The sequence below is a fragment of the Myotis davidii genome, unplaced genomic scaffold (genome assembly GCF_000327345.1).
Source record: "Myotis davidii unplaced genomic scaffold, ASM32734v1 scaffold168, whole genome shotgun sequence".
In the NCBI taxonomy this organism is placed as follows: domain Eukaryota; kingdom Metazoa; phylum Chordata; class Mammalia; order Chiroptera; family Vespertilionidae; genus Myotis; species Myotis davidii.
In genome coordinates this window covers 2,748,241-2,756,455 of record NW_006383016.1, presented here as the reverse complement: position 1 = coordinate 2,756,455, position 8,215 = coordinate 2,748,241, and positions in this window count along the sequence as shown.

Below are 8,215 nucleotides of genomic sequence, written 5' to 3'. Positions count from 1 at the left end.
ACGCGAATTGGCTTTAAAAAAAGTCAGGGACAGATGAAAAATTTGGGGATTCTTCCTAGTTTCGAGATGGGAAGAGGAAAGTGCTTGGCTCTGAGGACACTCCGGGATTCTGCCCTCTGGGGTCAGCTTCAACCCCGTTCACTTCCCCCCCACTCACACTGCTCAGCCCTCCCTACCCAGGTGTTAACCCCCTGAGGGCTGGTCCTGCCTTTGTGGGGGGGATAATCAGAGTCCTCTCGGGAATGACACCATATGGAGCGCTATCTCAGCCCTTCCTGGGCGCAGGGGGAGGAAGCTCAGCTAACATGAGCTCTTCAGGTTTCACAGTATCATCCTGCAGAAACCCTGTGAGGCCAGGACTATTCTCCCCATTAGAAAGTTAGGAAAGCATGACTTACAAGAGGTCCAATAACTTAAGTCAGTTGGTGGGACTTCCAAGTTCAGGTCGAGGTCGCCCAGCCTTGGAGCACAGGTGTCTCCACCACCGACTCTGATTTGCGCCCCTGGCCCCCACCTAATTCCCAGGAGCGTGTGTGTACTTGATCTACGGACTCTAGCAGGCCAGATGAGGAAGGAAGATGGAATAAGGGGAAAAAGGAAGAAAACATCTCAAAGGGATCCTTTCACTATTTGAAAAAAGGGGGGGAGGATAACTTTGCTCTCTTTAGGGGCGATGGAGACCATGGGGACACGATGGCAGTGAGCGTGGCCAGTTCAAGGAGCCGGCGTCTGTCGGATTCCAGGGTGGGTGCTGAGCTGCCTGGCACAGCTTTCCGGTTCCAGCAAAGACAGGCCCCAGGTTCTGCCCTTGGCCCGGGGGCAGAAACAGCAGACCCAGCAGGAAGGCCACGTGCCGGCTTCCATGCTGGGCTCTAACCGCCCAGGCCAGGGACGGAGAGAGAAGAGGAATTTCAAGGGTGTGCACCCAGCACCGAGCTCATCACTAGCAGACAAGACGTGGGCCACGGCTGTCGAGGCCAGGCCGCAGCACAGTGGCTCAAAGAATGATGGAGCGGTCTTTAATTGTTTATACTCCCAAGCCTGGGAAGTGTTGGCAACAAAACGGGGATAGAGAGGCTGCTGGCAGCCGAACAGCAGGCTGGAGAGAAAGTCTCCTCCCACCTAAACGGTTAACTGGCCGGTTTGCCAAGGCCACTGAGCACAGTGTTACCTCACCGCGGGGCAGATTAAAATATGCATTTTCTCCTAATTGAGCCTAGTGAAGCCAGCCAGCGGTCCTGTCACAAGTGCAGGAATGAATTGTCACAGCACGAAGCTCACTACTCCACAGAGCCATCTATTATAAAGGAGGAAAGAGCCACATAAACTTCCGGCACGCGGGAATGTCCGCTCATCTGCTGTCCAGGGGCTGGGAGAAGCCATGCGAGACGGGCACCCAGTCACCCCAGTTTCTGGAACGACAGCTCATGCCCCATCGTAGCACAGCATGTGGCAAGGTCTGGCCTGTAAACCCAGCAAGAGAGCGAAAGCTTTGTGTACCGGTTGACCTTTGTTGTTTGGAGCACATGTTTCATATACCTGTGTGTTTACATATATATCCGGGCAAATGTCTGGAAAGCTAATCCCATTTTTCCACTGCTTTCCATTTTTAAATTTAAAGTATGTCCTTATAAGAAAGCAGAAAATCCCACGGCAGAGTAGTTCCATCCTATTCACGAATCTGGTGTAGACTGGAGAGCCGCCCGGGGGAAGGCGCGGGACGCCTCACCTGCCGTGGGTCCCTGGAGGATGCGGGTGCACCTGGCTGGATGCTTTCACCACCGGCTCATTTCTGTTCCGTTCCCTCGGCCACCACTGGATGGCGTTAGTTCTGAAACGCCTTGTGCTAAGCTGACATCAACCCTCAGAAGAGACAGAACCTGCATTCTCCATTTTCAACTTCACAGTCCTTGACATTTTTGAACACATCTATAGTACTCTGGGGCCATTTTCTTTTCTGGTTAAGTATTGCTCATTTCAGACTGTTTTTAGGCATCTTAACCACCATCTTAATCCCCCCAATTTCTCTCTTCAACGGAGACATTCGTTTGGACCCGGCAGGGGCTTGTGGCCCCAACTGCCTTTCGAAGTGAAGCCAACGCCCGCGTGGTTGGCACACGCTGAGCTCACAGGCGCTTTTCCCGGAGCGTCCGTGCCTGCCTCTGTGGGCTGGATTCCGGACACCTGAACGCAGGACCTGGCGTTGATTTTTATTCGCTTCCTCCTTGTGGCTTCCGCCCATCGAGGACATCTGGAATCCTGATTGTGCCCCCTGCAAGGCAGCTGTTCCTCCCACTGGAGTGCTCTACCGTGAACTTGATCAGCACGTTTTCTCTGTGTTCAACCAGGTCAAGGACAAAGACGGTCACCTGAGCCACGCCCGGAGCCCCGTGGGGTCCTCTAGAGCAGTGGTTCTCAACCTTGGCTGCACATGAGAATCACCTGGGCATCTTTTTAAAATCCTGATTTCTGGGCCTCATCCTCCGGAAATTCTGTTTCTTTGTTACTAATGTTGTGGCCTGCAGCCAAGATTGAGAACCACTGCTCTAGAAGCTTCTCCCGTCTGCCAGAGTTCCCCTGAGCCACCAAGTCAGCATTTGCCTGAACCTCTTCCTAGACCAGCGGTTCTCAACCTGTGGGTCGCGACCCCTTGGCGGTCGAATGACCCTTTCACAGGGGTCACCTAAGACCATTCTGCATATCAGATATTTACATTACGATTCATAATAGTAGCAACATTACAGTTATGAAGTAGCAACAAAAATAATTTTATGGTTGGGTCACAACATGAGGAACTGTATTTAAAGGGCCAGAAGGTTGAGAACCACTGTCCTAGACAGTCAGCTTCCTAGGGGCAGGGACTGTGGCCACTCAGTAAATGACAGTGAATAAATGCAGAGGAGAGAGCTGAGTTCTGTTTATCCTTTTATTAAGAAGGACAAGCATATGCTAGCGTAAATAAGATGTAGGCCTGCCTGCAGGTGAAAGCATAAGAAATCTTGTGTCTCGGACCCCGGTGAAATGCGGAACACAGAAAACATAGGCCAGGCCAATACAGCTCCTTTCCCGGGAGCCACAACGGGTTACACAGAATGACTTCTCTGTCTCCAAGAAATGGTTGCAGATAAAAATAGAAGGCCAGTTAGCTGTAATGAACACATTTGCTTATTATTCTTGCCTGCTGGTGCCATGAGCTTGTGCTCAGTGTTTGGTTGCAACACACACACCTTGTTTATGGAGTTAAAGTCAGGGCCTCCAGCCCGGCTGGCATGGCTCAGTGCTTGAGCATCAACCTATGAACCAAGAATGAGGTCATGGTTGGATTCCCATTCAGGGCACATGCCCGGGTTATGGGCTCAATCCCCAGTGGGGGTCGTGCAGGAGGTAGCTGATTAATGATTCTCTCTCATCATGGATGTTTCTATCTCTCTCTCCCTTCCTCTCTGAAGTCAATAAAAATAAAAAAATAAAAATAAAGTCAGGGCCTCAAGAGCAGATGTGGGCACAGAGTCCAGCATTGCCGATACACTCGGGGTCCCCGAGAAGCCGCTGTTGGCCCCATGGGTTCCTCTGTCATCCAGTTGTGAAGAGCTCGGCCCCTGGGTGGCCTGGCCAGCAGATCAGGGGAGGCAGCAGCCAGGGCCCTCAGCAGGCACAGCCCTCAGCGTGGAGTCTTCTCGCCCCAGTCACTGCAACTCCGATCCTAACACTATTTGATTTCCAGCTATTTCTTCCTTGTCCAGTCCTGCTGTTAAGTTGCAGTAAATACCACAGTGGTACTGGCTGCATTAATAACAATAGCAGCAACTGATAACAGCCAACATTTATTGGCTGTTTACAAAGTGCATACATATGATCTCACTCAATCCTCACAAGAACCTGGACCATTCTGCCTCTAACAGAGGTTGTGTTATTATCCCCTCCATGATGGGGAAACTGAAGCTTAGGGCACAGGGGACCGGGGGTGAAGGCAGAAAGAGAGGGAGGCACTTGCCCAAATCATGAAGATGCTAAGTAGTGCCCTGACTCCAGAGCGCCTGCTCCCGGCCACCAGACAGCACTGCCGGCCTGCTCACTGCCATTCCTGCCTTATCGCTTGCTCCTGGGTGCAGGCTCATTACATTTCACCCCACTGGTGATTTCTGAGTTCCTATCACATATAGGCACTGTGGTCGATGTCCTAGACGTCTCTCGTCGGCAAAATTCCTAGCTGCCTGGATCTTATAGCTCAGGGGACTGAGGTTTTGCTGTGGCAACAACCTCAAAACCTCAACGACTTAAATTGTCCAAAGTTTGTTGGTCACTCATGCTACATGTCCATTGCAGGCCAGCTGAGGTCTCTGCTCACATGGTCACTCAAGGAACCAGGCTGACACGGCAGCCACCACCTTGAACATTCAGGGTCTCTAAGGAGATGGAATGGGGAGACATGGAGGGGGAGGCTCACTCCAGCCGTTACATGGTCATCACAGAAGGGACACACATCACTTCCACTCCCTGCACCTGTCCATGGCAAGTCATGGCCCCCCCTGGCAGCGTAAGCCCACTGGGATGACACCATGTGGAGACTAACACACGACCATGCCTCCCGGGGCGGAATGTGGTGCATCCCCAGCTGAGTGGTAACGCCCTTCTGTGGGATCAGGAAAGGGGTGGTGGAGGGAAGATGGGTTTTGAGAGAGAAGTGAGTCTGCAGGAGGGAAAGCCTGGGGGGGGGGGGGGGGGAGTGGGATGAGAACCTAGGTTGAGAGAAGAGTAAGATCAGAGGCTCAAAGTGGGGAGGGGGAGGTCTCTGAGGGAACGACACCACCTGGACCATAGAGTTCAGGTGGGTGCATAAGAGGGGCAAGGTGGTAGGCGGGACCGCGGCCACGTGGAGGCATCTGCTGTCCAGGTGGGGGCCCACGGAAGGCACCGTGGCGTGATCCAAGCTGGGCTTTAGGAAGTTTCCCTGACAGCAGCACAGGGGGGAGTTTGAAGTGATGGCTTCAGGGGCAGGTGGGAGTCTGGCCCAGTACTTAGGTGGGAGAGAAGGAGGCCCTGGACTGTGGCCCATGAGGAAGGAGAGTAGGGGAAGGGTTTGGTATGAAAATAAAATTCCAGAACCCCAGAATCAGACATGACATCAGCCTAGATAATCGAATGAAATCAGAGGGAGTGGGTGAAGGAAAGACAATGCCCTGATTTCAAGCCTGCGTGAGCTTCTTGGATGACATCAGTGGTCCTTCCCAAGAATCCACGAGTGGTCTCTGAGGCAGGCACAAGGCAAGTCTTGCTTTTATGGAAGACAGTGGGCCCCTCGTCCTACAGATGTCTTATTGGGCAAGAGCTTGCTGCTAACTCGACAGAATATTTTTTCTCCTGGAACATTTGAGTTAATTCTCTATTTACTAAGTGTGCTGTAGAAATGGTGTGCTAACCTTACCTAGAGACACTGACCATGGACACTCCTTTACAACTTTTACTTGCTTAATATAGGGTCCTGACGCTGGTGTGAAAACGTGTTTCCTGTCTTCCGTGGACTTTGAAGCGTACATATTCTATAAAAACATTTTTAGAGACATGAAGGAGTAAATGTGTGACAATGAGTTGGTTCTACATGCACGAACAGGAGTTCAATTCGGAAAACCTGCCATGGTCCTAGGGGTTTTGCAGAGTCGATACTGTGTTGCGTACACACTGATCACTGCCATGAAGGTACCCCAGGTGGCATCAGCCCTCCTCAGGCGGAAGTAAAATCAAAACGCACCGAGGCTACAGTGACTTTCGCTTCAATCCAGCCTCACACACATCAGAGAAGCTCCTCAAATCCCCTCCTCTAATCTTCCTTGCACAGCAGGTGTATCTCCGAAGGTTTAGGCTCTGCTCCTCCAGAAATGCAAAGCTTTTGTTTGATAATGAATACAATGCATCAGTAAACATACTTTAATGATTTTATGTTGTTGCCTTATAATTAGATCAGGAATTAGACAGTGTGGTAAGCAGGAGAATACAGAGCCTGGGATAGGTCAGCTTTTTCTGGGGATTTTTTTGCATGTCATGGACAAGCATGTTGCTTCCATATCAAAGGAACGGGTTCATGGAGCTTGAGTCACAGCTACCACATAAGGCCTTGCTACTTGGTGTGTGGTCCACAGGCCAGGACCTGGTGCTTGTTAGACACGAGGACCCTCAGGACCCACCTGAGACCTGCTGACGCAGGGTCTGCATTTGAACAAGATCAAGGGCAGGGGGGGGGGGGCAGTCAGTGGTGGTGGTGGTGCACCCTTCCGTCTGAGAAACACTGGCATAAAGCACCCAACACAAGGAGTGGGCTGAAGAAAGTTAAATGACACAAGACCCGCAACCCTAACCCTAACCCTAACCCAATACCCCCTGAATTTTGGTTCCACTGATTAAACAGAGGAGACCATATATATATATTTCATGTGCTTCTGAGAGGGAAAAAAATGCCTAGAAGAATCTCCCTGGGACTTCACTGGATAACGGAGGCAGGGACAGCTGTCTCGGTTTCCAAAAACAATCGGAAACGTGTGCAGGGATCCAGAATGAATACAGAGCTTTTCTCCACAAAATCTTCTCTTCTCTTCTATTCTGGAAGCTCCTGAGGCCTGGGGTAAGAAGTGAGGAGGGGACTCCCACCCCACAGGGATGGGGGTACCCCAGAATCCTGTGCCTGTCCCACTCGACATCTTCCTTCCAATAGAGACCCTCGGATCTGACCCCACAGCACAAAGGTAGATTAAGGAGGAGGGGAAGCGTGGGTTAGTGAGGCCAGCACTGGGAGGACCAGTACCCAGAACCGCTCCACTGTCCCCAGCTCACAGGAAGGGCTGACCCAGCCCCGCTGAAAGCACGGGAACATTAACTGCCTGTAATTTTGACATGTCAGATGTTTAATAAGGAACAAATTAGCACTTGGGTCTTTTCTTTTTTTTTTCCTGAGACAATCCAATTTCTATGCCAGACACCAACTTCTATATTTCAAAATGCATTTTTGAAGGTTAATTAGAGAAGCAGCGAAGACAGTGTTTTCCAAGAGGGATTTTTCTGGTTCCTTCCAGGTCTATGGATGACAGAAAAGATAACTTTCAGACACTGTAAATTGAGCACGTGGAGCTGTGAGAATAAACCCATCTCATTAGTCATCGTGTCAATTACAGTATCTAAGGAACAATTTTGTGGTGATAGCATATTTATTTGATGTTGCCAGAGCTACCTGGGCCCGCTGTTGGGATGGTATTTGTTCTTAATGCTCCAAGTACCTCTTTAACAAAATGGCACTCCATAAAAATTTAGTGTGTTCCTACTGTAATTAAATGGCCCTAGTCCTCTTTGCATTTATGATATAAACTATAATGGCTGTAAAATCCCGCAATTAACTTTCCTTGCACCAACATTTCATACTTGAGAAATTCTCATTACAAATTTCATTACTGATTCACTTATCTGTAATTTGTCCTATGTAACCTAAAGAATATTAACAAATTTAGAGTCACTTTTGCTCTATTAAAAGCTAAATATAAAAGTCTTTGGCCTAGCAAGTCGATCTTGATATTTCAAAGGGCCCTGCGATGGTTCAAGTGCAGTGGGGAGGGTGGGGACGGTGGGGAGGAGAAGAGACCATAGGGTTGGAAAGAGAGGAGTGAATGTGGAGGACAATATGTGGGCCTCACTGGGCTCACCCGCCTGCTCAGTGAGGGCACAGTGCACGCGACCAGATTCCAGGAGGGGACAGCGCGTGCAGAGAGGTGACGGGGAACGGGGAACGTAAACCCAGGGCTGGGGTTCACACCCCGGAGCCTGGGGCTTTCTTCCACTTCTGCTTTGGTTCCTTTCTCTCCTGGGGGTCAGGTTGGCAGGAGGGACCGCTGCGGGGTTATACCTGGCTCTTCTGCTGGGTTTGTTGGGTAGGGAGTCCATGAAGAAGCTTGGTTGTCACCAACGATGAGATGGACAAACACTTCTACAGGACATGGAAAGCCGGCGAGAAGGTGCCCATCTGAGGGACACTGCATTTCAGTTTCCCATCTCTGAGGCATCGATGGCCTTGGGATGAGCTTTGGAGACACTCTCTGCCTCCTCTAAGCCCCGTTCCCCACTTTTTAAGGCAGAAACTAATGTACGTGCACATTAAAGGGCCCGGAAGGTGACTGGCCTGGTGTCAGGAGACCCAGCTTCCAGGCCTCCCTGTCAGCACCCTGCTGGGTCCCAA